Raw genomic sequence first — 12,960 nt, 5'->3', positions numbered from 1 at the left:
CATCAGGGGGGTTGGGGCTCTGTACCCTGTCACACACAGAGCAGGGCCAATCAGGGGGTTGGGGTGCCACCACTCTCACACTCAGGGCAGGGCCGATGGGGAGGTTATGGCTCTACCCCGTCACACACAGAGCAGGGCCCATGGGAGGGGGGAGATTGGGGTGCCGCACCCTGTCACACACAGAGCAGGGCCGATCAGGGGGTTTGGGCGCTGACCCCTGTCACGCTGATCCCAGTGCCGGGAGGCCTTGCGGCTCCACTGATCCCGGTGCTGGGAGGCATATTACCCTTTTACTATATAGGGTAGAGGCCTGGTGCACAGGTGGGTGCCAGCTGGTTTGCCCTGAAGGGTGTCCTGGATCAGGGTGGGGGTCCCCACTGGGGTGCCTGGCCAGCCTGGGTGAGGGGATGATGGCTGTTTGCAGCTGGTCACACACCCTTCAGGGTGGGGGTCCCCACTGGGGTGCCTGGCCAGTCTGGGTGAGGAGCTGAGGGCTGTTTTCAGGCTGGGGGTGACTGAAGCTCCCAACCGCTCCTTTTTTTCTTTTTTCTTTTTTTATTCTGGGCCAGCTTTAGCTTTGAGGCTTGGCTCCAGCTCTTAGGCCTCCTCTGCTGAAAGCAGGTTTCTGGACTTTGCTTACAATGTTGCCATCCTGCTGGCTGAAGCCTGGCAGGTTTCTGGGGTTTTGTTTAGCTTCTATGTTTGTTACATAGTTGCTTGCAGCTCAGAGGCCTGCAGCGGCAGGCGGGGAACGTTGGAGTCCTCCGTCACTGAAGCAAGCAAGCCTCATGTTAGTTTCAAGCTGCCTGGCTGCTGGCCACCATCTTGGCTGACAGTTAATTTGCATATTGCCCTGATTAGCCAATGGGAAGGGTAGCGGTCGTACACCAATTACCATGTTTCTCTTTTATTAGATATTCATACACACACACACACACACACACACACACATATACATATACACACTTATTTTATTGATTTCAGAAGAGAGAGGAAAAGAGAGATAGAAACATCAATAATGAGAGAGAATCACTGATCGGCTGCCACCTGCATGCCCCACACTGGGGATTGAGCCCGCAAACCAGGAATGTGCCCCGCCTGGGAATTAAACCATGACCTCCTGGCTCATAGGTCAACGCTAAACCTATGAGCCATGCCAGCTGGCTTGGTTATGGCTTTTTTATTGAATTTTTAAAATATTTCTATTATCTGCTAGTTTCTAGTTTGTATCGTTTTTAAAAATATATTTCTATTGATTTCAGAAAGGAAGGGAGAGGGAGATAGAAACATTAATAATGAAAGACTCATTAATCAGCTGCTTCCTGCATGTCCCCCACCAGGGGTCAAGCCCACAACCCCGGCATGTGCCCTGACCGGAAAAGAACCATGACATCCTGGTTCACAGGTCAATGCTCCACCACTGAGCCACACCGGCCGGGCTCTAGTTCATATCATTTAATTAAATGTACTATTTCATGGTGTTCTGTCATGGTCTGACACGTAGAGTTGATTTTGTCCTTCATTAACAGATGAAGAAACTTGGGCCAGAGTGGTTACTGATGACAGAAAACATAGCTAGTTGGTGACTTAGTCTGAACTATGAATCAGACTTCCTGACTTCAGTTCAGAGCTCTTTCTACTGTCAGATTACTTCCCTGTAGTTATAGCATGTAATCTATATATATAAAAGCCTAAGCGACCAGAGGACCATTCGACCGTGGGGGTTCCTCGGCCTGGCCTGCGGGGATCCGGCTGAAATCAGGATTCCGGCATTCCCCGGAGGGGTTCCGGATTGCGAGAGGGCACAGGCCAGGCCCAGATCCTCCACCAGTGCAATCCATGCACCAGGCCTCTAGTCCTTTATAACAAAACTGGATGTAGTGTCTTTTTTTCCCCAAAATTTTGAGTGAATTTGTTGTAGAAAACTATAATTATGCTCTTTTCCTCGTAGCTCTCTTTTGGTTCATATTGAAGTTACCAATTTTGTCTTTTAAATATGCTGATGTTACTAAATGCCCATAGCCAAATTAGATATTTGGAGAGACTTTGTAATAAGACAGAGAAGATGCTTCTGTGGAAATGCATTGTAATAAGGGTTGTTTTTTTACCTAAGCCAGACTTGACATCAAATTTCTGAAGGGAGAGACATATCAAGTATATTACATTTGAGATAAATCTCAATATATTTTAGCAAAATGACAACTTATTTATAAAAAAGCTTGATACTTTTCCTGACATAAGAATGTACATTTATCAACATTAAGTGTATTTTAATTTTCAGAATTAAACCTCTTAAGGAAATGCCTGCCAATTTATATTAAACTCATAGTCATGGTCTGTTTTTCCACTATGAAATGGACTTTTCATATGATATCTAAAGGCCCGTTGCATGAAATTCGAGGACGGAGAGGGGTTCCCTCAGCCCAGCCTGCACCCTCTCAATTGGGGACCCTTTGGGGAGTGTCTGATTGTCGGTTTAGGCCCAATCCCACAGGGACATCCCTCTCACAATCTGGGACCACTGGCTCCTAACTGCTCACCTGCCTGCCTGCCTGATCGCCCCTAACTGCCTCTGCCTGCCAGCCTGCCTAATCGCCCCTAACTGCCCTCCCCTGCCAGCCTGGTTTCCCTTAACTGCCTCTGCCTGGCTGCCTGCCTGATCGCCCCTAACTTCCCTCTCCTGCTGGCCTGGTTGCCCCCAACTGCACTCCCTGCCAGCCTGATCTTGCCCCCAATGGTCCTCCCCTGCTGGCCTAATCTCACCCCCAAATGCCCTCCCCTGCAGGCCTGATCTTGCCCCCAACTGCCCTCCTCTGCTGGCCAATTTGGTTCTGATTGGTCAGTTTCTATGCCAGTCAGCGTCAAAAGCTCCACCTCCTAGGCCAGTGATGGCGAACCTTTTGAGCTTGGCGTGTCAGCATTTTGAAAAACCCTAACTTAACTCTGGTGCCATGTCACATATAGAAATTTTTTGATATTTGCAACCATAGAAAAACAAAGACTTATATTTTTGATATTTACTTTATATATTTAAATGCCATTTAACAAAGAAAATACAACCAAAAAAATGAGTTTGCGTATCATAGGTTCGCCATCACTGTCCTAGGCAGCCATTGGCTCCCCCACATTTGGTTCTGATTAGTCAGTGTCTATTCCAGTTAGCTTCAGAAGCTCCGCCCCCGGGTAGCCATTGGTTCTTCACAGCATCTACATTTGATTCTCATTGGTTGGTTCCTATGCCAGTCAACATTTCCGGGCCCATCTTTGGGCATGATCAGAGAGGTGGTGCTGAACAGCAGCTCCATGGAAGCCAGGAGAGAAAAAAAGGCCTGGCTGTTGGCGAAGCCAGGAAATAAAGAGGGAGGGAAAGAGAGAGGCAAGTACTGATTAACAGCTGCCACCTGCCCCTCTCTCTCTGGGTCTCTGCCCCCTGGGCAGTCAGTGCTGGGTCGTCACAGCAACCTAGCGTTGACTGAAGGACTTCCGGTTGGTCAGCCTTTGGTCGTGATCAGTCATCACAACCCTAATATATAAAACTTGCTTTATATATTAGGATTGCAATGTGTTGTCATGTAATTGAGTTAACCGCATATTTCTAGCTAATAATAAAAATTTCTTATTCTGCTGCTATATAATAAAGAAAAGGAGTAGGAAGTCATAACAGTTCTTTTTCTCTCAGTATCAAAATTTGTGGTTTATCTGTTAGGAAGATGAACTATGTTACATGGTATTGCACTCATAGGAAATATATAATTGTTTTGAGAGTACATGATACTTTCCCCAGGTCTCCTATAGTTTCAAATGTTCATTGTTAAAATAAATGTTTTTTTATAAAATTGAATGCAGAATTTAAATTCACTCTTTAATATAAAATACAGTTTTTTATGTGCCCCTATACTCTTCCTGCTAGATGTGTTTACTATACTTTGCCCTGTAGGGATAATTCTCAGTTGGGGGATATATCACTAGAAATTATCTCTAATAGGCTCCTTTCAGCGATAATATAGAAACTCCTCTAAGAGAAGGGAGTAAGGAAAGTCTGGTCAGTGGGAATTTTTGCTGTGTGTTGTCAAAATAAATTTTAAATAAAAGAAAGTATATTCATATATTGCATGTGAAATTAAAATTTAAGTTTAGACTGACTGGTGTGGTTCAGTGGTTAATTATTGACCCATGAACCAAGAGGTCACCGGATTGGTCAGGGCACATGCCCAGGTTGCAGGCTCGATCCCTAGCAGGGGATGTGCAGGAGGCAGCCAATCAATGTTTCTCATTGATGTCTCTCTCTCTCTCTCTCTCTCTCTCTCTCTCTCTCTCTCCCTCTCCCTTCCTGTCTATTTCTAAAATCAATAAAAACATTTTTAAATTAAGTTTTTAAAAGTCTATGATCCTTTTTTTATATTTAAAAAATTAAGTTTTAAAGGTCATTCTTTTTTTAATGTTTTTTTCAAAAATTAAGTTTAAAAAATCTATGATTCTTTTTTTTAAAAATATGTTATCTACTGGGACAGGAGATAATGTCTAAGCACTTGATGAAAATTTCTTTGGTAGGGTAAGAGCCTGGAGGTTCTGTGTAGGAAAGGCCAGCCTTATCATATTGTGTAGGGTATTAATTTAAAAGAAAAATGTTCCACTTAGCCAGCATGGCTCAATGGTTGATCGTTAACATATGAACGAAGAGGTCGTGGTTCGATTCCTGGTAAGGGCACCTGCTCAAGTTGCAGGCTTGATCCACAGTGTGGGGCATGCTGTGCAGGAGGCAGCTAATCAATGATTCTTTCTCATCATTAATTCTGCTCTCTCTCTCCCTCTCCCTTCCTCTCTGAAATCATTAAAAATATATTTAAATAAATATATGAATGAATGAAAGAAAAGAGAGAAGGGGGGGATGGGGGAGGGAGGGAGAGGAAGAAGGAGGGCGGGAGGAAGAAAAATAATCCTAGGAAACTGGTGTTCTAGAGCTTTACATATACAAAATGTGAATTCTGTTGATTGGTTTATTTTCTGAGGTTTTGAGTATTGTCAGCTTTAGGATTCAAAATAAAAATAATTCTAAATTTTACATTTGTTATTGAACAGAAGATGTTCTTCCACCCTTCACTAGTAGACCCAAACACTAGACACTGAGAACTGCAGTGGAGGGAGATTAGCTAGCTATATATATAAAAGCGTAAGCAACCAAACTAAAAGACCAGTGGACTGGTCGCTATGATGTGCACTGATGACCAGGTGGCAGTTGCTCAATGCAGGAGCTTCCCCCTGGTGGTCAATGCGCTCCCACAGCAGGAGTGCAGCTCAGCTAACTGACCCATGCCAGCGGCCCACCAGCCCAGCTGCAGCCACTCACTCCCCCTGTAGTCCTGAAGGTCCAATCTCTGGAAAACGGACCAGGCACTGATGACCAGCGCACCAACACAATCCCAACAGCACTGCCAGCCTCCTGGAAGTCAGCCTCAGGCATTGCGGCCACTTCCAATCCCTAGACCAGGGGTGGGCAACCCCTGGCATGCATGCCAAACATGGCACGCCAGTAACTTTTGCTGGCACACAAAACCCTCTCTTATAATCTTCCATTTACAATTTTTGTGAACATTTGAATGACATAAATGTTAAATTACAAGGAACTGGCAAGACACTTGATGTTATGTTTGGTTACATAAAGGCTTTTGAAAAGAAACTGGAAGTCTTTAAGAGGGATGTGGATGGTGAGAGATTTAGATATTTCCCAAACCTCAAGAGGCACATCAAAGACCTCCCAAAAGATGACAGAACAGACTGTCAAAGCCTTCAAAAGCTGTTTTTAAACATCATCGAGTCAACTATTGAGCAGTTCTTCTTAAGATTTGCGAAATTCAGAGAACTGGAAGAGATAGCAAAATTCATGAGGTTTCCAGACAGCATGAAACTGGAGGAACTAAACTTACAAATGTTTTCATGGATAGACATGGCTGACTTTGAAATGCAGTTGATTGAATTTCAGACTAGCTCAATTTGGAAGCAGAAATTTATTGACCTTAGAGTTGACTTGGAAAACATTGAAAAAAAGCAATTAGAGACAGAGTACCAGAGAGAAGTGTCGAAAACAAACTATTGAGGACTTGGAATGCCATTCCAGAAAATTTTTTCTGTTTAAAAAACTTTGCAACAGCATTACTCTCCATGTTTTCATCCACATGCGTTTGTGAATCTTTGTTCTCAGTGATGAATTTTGTTAAGTCTCGTAATAGGAGTAGCCTGATGGATGAAAGTAGTAGCTCGTGCATATCTCTGAAGGTCATGAAATATAAACCTGATGTAAAATCTCTGTCATCAGTGATGCAGCAGTAAAAGTCCCACTGATAATATCAAACGGAGTCATAAAGTTTTCTGTCAGACTATCAGTGTACATGTATACATTAAAAAATAAATTATTTTTCATCATGTACTGTGTTTTTGTCACTCGAATGAATTTTATTATTTCTTCAAGGTTCTTCACATACATACACCTTAAGAGATATCAAATAGGCGTAACATGTTCTCAAAAAATTAGGGTTGGCACGCAGAAGAATTTTGAGTCAGAGATTTTGCTGGTTTTGTCACACACTCACAAAAAGGTTGCCCACGCCTGCCCTAGATGCTTCATAAGGAAGAAATGATATAAAAGCAGCGCTAACATCAGTGGGATGGATTTGGATACCTGGCTGGCAAGGGCGCCCTACTACCCACCCACCCAGAGCCAATCACATCCTGCCCCTCCACCCCTTTGGGATGGGAGCCAGATGCAGGGCTCATGGCTGGAGAGTGCAGCTGTGTAGGTGTGAGCCCAGGGCTTCGCCGCCCCGGCTTTATCCGAAAGGACGTCCAGAAGGACGTCCAGTCTAATTAGCATATTGTGCTTTCATTATTATAGATAGATAATGCCATCCAAGAGAATGGGAAGGTAATGTTCAAAAGCCCAAACTCCCAATGGTGTGTAGGTTATAGATTGTATAGGGCAGTGGTCGGCAAACTCATTAGTCAACAGAGCCAAATATCAACAGTACTTCTTCAAAATAGACTCGCCCAGGCTGAAAACCGACTTTTGCGCATGAGCCACAAAGTTTCAATCGCACTGTACGTACGCCCGCATGTGGTATTTTGAGCTACACTCAAGGGGCCAAAGAGCCACATGTGGCTCGCAAGCTGCAGTTTGCCAACCACAGGTATAGGGCAAAATCACAAGACACCAGAGGTGGGAGTTTCAGAAGCTATGGTGGAAGCTGATTGGTTAGAGGTGAGGTAGGGTAATCTATTATTTCTTCTAGTCTTTTTTAAAAAATTTTTATTGTTGATAGTATTACAGAAATTTCTCCCACCCTGCCCCCTTATCCTCCTCTTACTAGCCCCTACCCACCCTACCCCCCAGGTCTTCCGTGGACTATGTCTATCTATATATAGAAAAGCCTAAGCGACTATTATGACCAAACCACCAGAATGACCAGTTGACCAGTTGCTATGACGTGTGCTGGCCACCAGGGCACAGATGCTCAATGCAGGAGCTTCCCCCTAGTGGTCAGTGTGCTCCCATAGACAACGTTCTGCAGCCGGCCAACCTCTTGTGGTCCCTCCCCCTGGCCGGATGGCCAACCTCCCGCAGCTTCTCCCCCCAGCTGGCCAACCTCCCACGCCCCCTCCCCTCAGCCGTTCAGCCAACCTCCTGCAGCACCTACCCCAGGCTCACCAACCTCCCATGCCCTCCCCCAGCTTGCCAGCCAACCTCCCCCCATCTCCAGTTCCTGTAGCTAGACATTTGTAAACAAGGATCTGAAGTCCTGCCAAGTAGAAGTGAATGTTCTATCAGGAGCACAGCGTGACTTGCAAGCGACTCACACTGGGTCAAGATTGCACACAATCTTGAGTTCCAGGAACATTTACCTCCCTGAGAAAGGCTAAGATTAAATAGTTGCGGGTGTAGAGCAGAAAGGGAGGGCACAGCTGCAAGTGGTCTTCAATACGCTATTGTAATAATATAGAACAGAACAAGATTTAGTTGATTAAATGCTGACGCCCTAACCTTGTACCAAACCCCAATAAAAGCGATGGTGAGAGTGCAGAGTTTGCTACATGCCTGAGCGAGCTGTAGCCCTCTGTCCAGCATCAATCATCCTGTGTGCTCGTCTTACCTCTGCGTCTTCGGTTCATTAAACATCCCTCAACAGCTCCTGCCCCTGGCTGGCCAACCTCCCGCAGCCCTGATTGGGACTGGGCAACATGGCCCTAACCGGCCCTGATTGCCGGCCAGGCCGAGGAACCCCACCCGTGCACAAATTTGTGTACTGGGCCTATCATAAGTATATAAGTTCTTTGGTTTATCTCTTTTCATCCCCCCAACCCCACGTTGAGGTATGTCAATTTGATCCATGCCTCCATGCTTCAGTTCTTATTTTGTTGATCAATTCATTCTGTTCATTATATTCCACAAATAAGTGCTATCATGTTATATTTATCTTTCTCAGATTGGCTTATTTTGCTTAGCATCATATTTTCCAGGTCTATCCATGCTATACCAAATGGTAGGAGATCCCTCTTTTTTACAGTTGCATAGTATGCCATAGTGTAAATGTCTCCAAGTTTTTTATTGATTCATCTACAGATGGGCACTTGGGCTGTTTCCAGATATTCGATATTGTAAATAATGCTGCTATGAACATAGGGGTGTGAATATTCTTTCTGATTGGTGTTTAAGGGTTTTTAGGATATATGCCTAGAAGTGGGATTGCTGGGTCAAACAGAAGTTCTATTTTTAATTGTTTGAGGAAACTCCATACTATTTTCCATAGTGACTGCACCAATCTGCATTCCCACCAGCAGTGAACTAGTGTTCCTTTATTCCACATTCTCTCCAGCATTTGTTTGTTGATTCTTTTATGATAGCCATTCTGACAGGTGTGAGGTGATATCTCATTGTGGTTTTAATTTGCATTTCTCGGGTGACTAGTGACTTTGAGCATTTTTTCATATGGCACTTGGCCATTTGTATGCCCTCTTTGAAGAAATATGTATTCATGACTTCTCCCCATTTTTTCATTGGATTGTTTGTCTTCCTTTTGTTGAGTTGTATGAGTAATTTGTATATTTTGGCTATCAACCCCTTATCAGATAGATCAGTGGCAAATATGTTCTCCCATACAGTGGGTTCCCTTTTCATTTTGTTGATCGTTTCTTTTGCTGTGCAGAAGCTTTTTACTTTGATGTAGTCCCATTTGTTTATTTTCTCCTTAGTTTCATTTGCCCTAGGACCCTGGTTGGCAAACTGCGGCTCGCAAGCCACATGTGGCTTTTTGGCCCCTTGAGTGTGGCTCTTCCACAAAATACCACATGTGGGTGTGCACGTACAGTGTGATTGAAACTTCGTGGCCCATGCACAGAAGTCGGTATTTTGTGGAAGAGCCACATTCAAGGGGCCAAAGAGCGACATATGGCTCATGAGCCACAGTTTCCCTACCACTTCCCTAGGAGATGTATCTGTAAACATTGCTATGGGAGATATTTGAGATTTTACTTCCTATATTCTCTAAGATTTTATGGTTTCAGTAGAGGCCTAATGCACGAAATTCATGCATGGGGTGGGGAGGGATCCCCTCAGCCCGGCCTGCATTCTCCTGCAATTCAGGACCCCTTGGGGGATGTCGTGGCCTAAACCAGCAGTTAGACATCCCTCTCTCAATCCAGGACGCTGCATGCACCATTGACCATACTTTTCATTCAGGTGAAAGGCATCTTGTTGTATGGACAGCTACCTTTTTTTTTTGCCCTGATTTTTTTTTTTTAATGAGTGAGAAGTAGAAGACTCCTCCTTCTCTCTCCCTTCCCCCCTACTTTCCTGCATTCTCTTATTAGGGACACTTTTAACCATTTACTCTCAGGTGTCTGGTTTGGGGAAGATATTGGCTTGTTACTTACAAGCCAGCTGCTAATTGCCCACACTGCTTGGCCTTGTTTTAACTTTCCTGACTCAGTTTCCCTGCCCTGAAATGTTCCTACCTTTTCATTATCCTGTAAGAGTATAAGTATAGGGAGAGGGAAAGAGAGAGTCAGGCGGGGGAGGGAGGGTTAGGAGGGGAGAGAGAAAGAGAGAGAGAGAGAGATGACTTCTAGAGCTAGGATCTAAAGCCAAAATTAATCAAAGTGATAAGGACTCTAGGTTTCACATTTTCTCTTCCAGGGTTTTATGAACCCTGAGAAAGAAGATACCTACTTAAAAAGGCTCCTGTGGCCTCTCATGCAAACTGCACTTCTGAGAGAAGCCTGCACTGAACTGCCTGCCTGCATTGTTTCTGCCATCTGAGCCAGCCCTTATAAAGGAGTTCCTGGAATCCTATTTCAACTGAGGCTTTCCCCACCCAATCAGAGCTGTATATATATCCCCATTCCAGAAAATGGCAGTTTTGCACCTTATTTTATACATTATAATCAAAGGAAGAGGCATAAAGGGGTTATATGAAATCCATTGGTGATAGAAATTGGAGGCCAGAGAAAGCCAAACAGGAAAACCTCTGGAATTGAGTAAAAAGTAAAATGAATAAACACTTCTTTTACATAGGTATGCACAGGATAGTTAGCAGTCAACAATTAACATGATAGCAATAACAATGAGGGGATTTGTGATCTCCACTCTGGACAGTGGTTGTGCCTTGAGGTATCCTGAGGGTTTAGAAAAAAGGGAATTACTTTGTTATTCCAAAGGCATTTCATCAGGTATGTTATCCTAGATGCAAAAAGACAGGCTCAGTTAAGGTGAAAATTGACCTTGGTTAGGAAAAATACTGCCCTAGGACATGACTACCACCATGAACTGCTTTTAGTTAGAAAGTTTTAATTCCAGACCATCTATTGTGGTTACTTTCTGTCTCTGAGTTTGTGAGGCCACTACACAGGCCTCCCCTAAGCTTTTCATGTTTAATATGTGGCTCCTTTTTTTGTCCACGGCACTAGAGTTTTTATAAAGATGTCTGATTTTCCTTCTCAAAACATACAATCTTGCCCTGGCCAGTGTGGCTCAGTTGGTTGAGCATCATCCTATGCACATGCCCAGATTGTGGGTTCGGCCAGGCCAGGGTGTGTATGTGAAACTCACATCAATGTTTTCCTTTCTCCCTCTCCCTTTTTTCCTCTCAATGACAGAAAACTTCCCCCACCTGGTGAAAGAAGTAGACTTACAGGAAGTGCAGAGAGTCCCAAACAAGATGTACCCAAAGAGGCCCACACCAAGACACATCATAATTAAAATGCCTAAGGTTAAAGACAAAGAGAGTACCTTAAAAGCAAGAGAAAAGCAGTTATCTGCAAGGGAGTGCCCATATGATATCAGCTGATTTTTCAACAGAAACTTTACAGGCCAGAAGGGAGTGGTAAGAAATATTTAAAGTGATGAAAAGGGAGGGCCTACAACCAAGATTACTCTACCCAGCAAAGCTCTCATTTAGAATTGAAGGTCAGATAAAGACCCTAACAGATAAGAAAAAGCAAAAGGAGTTCACCACCACCAAACCAGCGTTACATGAAATGGTTTTGTGTGTGTGTGTTTTAAAAATATTTTTATTGATTTCCCAGAGGAAAGGAGAGGGAGAGAGAAATAGAAATATCGATGATGAGAGAGAATCATTGATTGACTGCATCTTGCATGCCCCCTACTGGGGATTGAACCTGCAAACCTAGCATGTGCCCTTGACCAGAATGAAACCCAGGACCCTTCAGTTCATAGGCCGATGCTCTGTCCACTGAGCCAAACCGGCTAAGCCCATGAAATATTAAAGGGTCTTCTTTAAGAAGAAGAAGAAAAAAGATTAAAAATATGAACAACAAAATGGCAATAAATACAATTGAATCTAAAAATTAAAATAAATGAACAAAATGAACTGATGAATAAAAGAGAACCAGGTATGGAAACATGGAACAGATTGGTGAATCACAGAGGGAAGGACAGGGGTGGGAAGAGATTAACCAAAGGGAATATAGATAGATAGATAGATATTGTCAGGGACACTGACAATAGGTTGGTGAAGGCCTTGGGCGGGGTGGGATCTGGGTGGAGGAGAGCAATGGAAGGGGGAAAAGAGGGGGGCATCTGTAATACTCTCAACAATAAAGAATTAAAAAATAAAAAAAACAAAGTGTAAACCCCAAGGTAATACCATTTTTCCATTCTTCCACGTACATGATATACCCATTTACTTAAACACCAGTTGAGAACCAAACTAGTATATTTCTTGGCCTTTGTACATATTGATCTTCTTTCCCCTTCCAGAGCAGCATTCATTACATTTCACAAGTGCTTTGCATGGAATTTCAAAGTTCAGTGTGACCTCTCTACTGGGACATTATCAGGCACAGATGCCTGAAGGGCTTTTGGCAATCAGTGGCTTAGTATCCGTGATTTGGTTTAAGTCACCCCTTCAAGGACCATATGAAAGCAGTCTTACAGGATCCTAATCATATTCTTGGGAATTATTTTATTTTCCAACTTATTATAGTAGTTTAGAGGCTTTTGTGTTTCACTAAACCAATTCCTCATTTCCTTCTTTTGTTAATCTTGGCCACTAACATTCTACCTACTTTATTACTCATTTTTTAGGGACCTGACTATTCAGTAACACTAGAAAAATCACATCTGAAGCCAAGTTTATAAAAGGAAAAGGAAGAAATGTGTGTTTTCTGAACTTCCTTTGTTTATATGATCTGTTTATATGTTTAGGTTAGGTAGTCCAGCTGTCTCCCCATATTTCTAAAATAACTAGCTATCTGGGAAACACCCAAAGAGGGTAGTGTTGTCCTAATGAATTAAAAGATCCTTAATCTGTCCACTTCTTTTGAGGTGTGGGAGTGACGCTGAGTATTGAGTTTCTTCAGAGGCCATCCTATATAATAAAAAGGTAATATGCAAATTGACCCTCACACCTTTGCATCACAAGATGGCCACCCCCACGTCATCACAAGATGGCC

The 12,960-nt window shown here is 43.4% G+C and overlaps 1 protein-coding gene across 3 annotated transcripts in view; it reads left to right on the top strand.

Moving 5' to 3' along the window:
• Window positions 1–12,960, top strand: part of HMG20A (high mobility group 20A) — a 137,405-nt gene that overhangs the window by 44,694 nt on the left and 79,751 nt on the right. Inside the window, exon 1 of one of the 3 annotated variants that reach the window (XM_036349861.1) lies at window positions 12,855–12,890. The exons of the other annotated variants lie outside the window; for them this stretch is intronic. The gene's annotated coding sequence lies outside the window, so the exon portion shown is untranslated. Of the gene's footprint in view, window positions 1–12,854; window positions 12,891–12,960 lie in introns of those variants that run through there. 3 annotated transcript variants of the gene reach the window in all.

Source organism: Myotis myotis, unplaced genomic scaffold (assembly GCF_014108235.1).
Source record: "Myotis myotis isolate mMyoMyo1 unplaced genomic scaffold, mMyoMyo1.p scaffold_m19_p_1, whole genome shotgun sequence".
Lineage (NCBI taxonomy): Eukaryota > Metazoa > Chordata > Mammalia > Chiroptera > Vespertilionidae > Myotis > Myotis myotis.
This window is presented reverse-complemented; position numbering and strand designations above follow the sequence as displayed.